This window comes from Chanos chanos, chromosome 12 (genome assembly GCF_902362185.1).
Source record: "Chanos chanos chromosome 12, fChaCha1.1, whole genome shotgun sequence".
Taxonomy (NCBI): Eukaryota; Metazoa; Chordata; class Actinopteri; order Gonorynchiformes; family Chanidae; genus Chanos; species Chanos chanos.
Genome location: NC_044506.1, coordinates 1,387,501 through 1,390,000, shown reverse-complemented (window position 1 = coordinate 1,390,000; position 2,500 = coordinate 1,387,501). Strand labels below are relative to the sequence as shown.

At 40.0% G+C, this 2,500-nt stretch overlaps 1 protein-coding gene across 1 annotated transcript in view; it reads left to right on the top strand.

Moving 5' to 3' along the window:
* LOC115825417 (sodium bicarbonate cotransporter 3-like) overlaps window positions 1-2,500 on the top strand; it is a 45,590-nt gene that overhangs the window by 700 nt on the left and 42,390 nt on the right. The window lies entirely within an intron of this gene.

Genomic DNA, 2,500 nt, shown 5'->3' with positions numbered 1-2,500 from the left:
GTGATAGTGAATAGAGTGTGATAGTGAATAGAGTGTGATAGTGAATAGAGTGTGATAGTGGAATAAAGTGTGATAGTGAATAGAGTGTGAATAGAGTGTGATAGTGAATAGAGTATGATAGAGGAGTAGAGTGCGATAGAGGAATAGAGTGTGATAGTGGAATAGAGTGTGATAGTGAATAGAGTGTGATAGTGGAATAGAGTGTGATAGTGAATAGAGTGTGAATAGAAGGTGATGGTGAATAGAGTGTGATAGAGGAATAGAGTGTGATAGTGGAGTAGAGTGTGATGGTGAATAGAGTGTGATAGAGGAGTAGAGTGTGATGGTGAATAGAGTGTGATGGTGAATAGAGTGTGATAGAGGAATAGAGTGTGATAGTGAATAGAGTGTGATAAAGAAATAGAGTGTGATAGTGAATAGAGTGTGATAATGGAGTAGAGTGTGATGGTGAATAGAGTGTGATAGTGAATAGAGTGTGATAGAGGAGTAGAGTGTGATGGTGAATAGAGTGTGATAGTGAATAGAGTGTGATAGAGGAGTAGAGTGTGATGGTGAATATAGTGTGATAGTGAATAGAGTGTGATAGTGGAGTAGAGTGTGATAGTGAATAGAGTGTGATAGAGGAGTAGAGTGTTATAGTGAATAGAGTGTGATAGAGGAGTAGAGTGTGATAGTAAAGTAGAGTGTGATCGTGAATAGAGTGTGATAGAGGAATAGAGTGCGATAGAGGAATGGAGTGTGATAGTGAACACAGTGTGATAGAGGAATAGAGTGTGATAGTGAATAGAGTGTGATAGAGGAGTAGAGTGTGATGGTGAATAGAGTGTGATAGAGGAGTAGAGTGTGATAGTGAATATAGTGTGATAGTGAATAGAGTGTGATAGTGGAGTAGAGTGTGATAGTGAATAGAGTGTGATAGTGAATAGAGAGTGACAGAGGAATAGAGTGTGATACTGAATAGAGTGTGATAGTGAATACAGAGTGACAGAGGAATAGAGTGTGATAGTGAATAGACTGTGATAGAGGAGTAGAGTGTGCTAGAGGGATAGAGTGTGATAGTGAGTAGAGTGTGATAGTGAATAGAGTGTGATAGTGAATAGAGTGTGAATAGAAGGTGATAGTGAATAGAGTGTGATAGTGAATAGAGTATGATAGAGGAGTAGAGTGCGATAGAGGAATAGAGTGTGATAGTGGAGTAGAGTGTGATAATGAATAGAGTGTGATAGTGGAATAGAGTGTGATAGTGAATAGAGTGTGAATAGAAGGTGATAGTGAGTAGAGTGTGATAGTGAACACAGTGTGATAGAGGAGTAGAGTGTGATGGTGAATAGAGTGTGATAGAGGAGTAGAGTGTGATGGTGAATAGAGTGTGATGGTGAATAGAGTGTGATAGAGGAATAGAGTGTGATAGTGGAGTAGAGTGTGATAGTGAATAGAGTGTGATAGAGGAATAGAGTGCGATAGAGGAATGGAGTGTGATAGTGAACACAGTGTGATAGAGGAATAGAGTGTGATAGTGAATAGAGTGTGATAGAGGAGTACAGTGTGATGGTGAATAGAGTGTGATAGTGGAGTAGAGTGTGACAGTGAATAGAGTGTGATAGAGGAGTAGAGTGTGATAGTGAATAGAGTGTGATAGAGGAGTAGAGTGTGATAGTGAATAGAGTGTGATAGTGAATAGAGAGTGACAGAGGAATAGAGTGTGATACTGAATAGAGTGTGATAGTGAATAGAGAGTGACAGAGGAATAGAGTGTGATAGTGAATAGAGTGTGATAGAGGAGTAGAGTGTGCTAGAGGGATAGAGTGTGATAGTGAGTAGAGTGTGATAGAGGAGTAGAGTGTGATAGTGAATAGAGTGTGATAGTGAATAGAGAGTGACAGAGGAGTAAAGTGTGCTAGAGGGATAGAGTGTGATAGTGAATAGTGTGTGATAGAGGCGTAGAGTGTGGTTGAGGAGTAGAGTGTGATGGTGAATAGAGTGTGATAGAGGAATACAGTGTAATAGAGGAGTAGAGTGTGATAGAGGAGTAGAGTGTGATGGTGAATAGTGTGTGATAGAGGAGTAGAGTGTGATGGTGAATACAGTGTGATAGAGGAGTAGAGTGTGATGGTGAATAGAGTGTGATAGAGGGATACAGTGTAATAGAGGAGTAGAGTGTGATGGTGAATAGAGTGTGATGGTGAATAGAGTGTGATAGTGAAGGAAAGAGAAAAAGAGAATTAGAGAGTGATCATGGGTGAGGAGAGGACAGTACATGTGAAGCTCTCTCTCCCTCTCTCTCTATCTGTGTCACTTATACACACATTCACACATCACACACACACATTAAAAGAGTGTGAAAATATGTGTGCTGTTAAATAGTTCCTGTTTATCCATGGGGCTTTAGCTAGAGCAGCAGTGTGGGTCCACAGCTTGTCTTATTTATATTACCTGTCCATTAAATGTCTCTGTTATTCTCTGTGTACAGTCATGTATTCATTACTGGATTGACAGACAC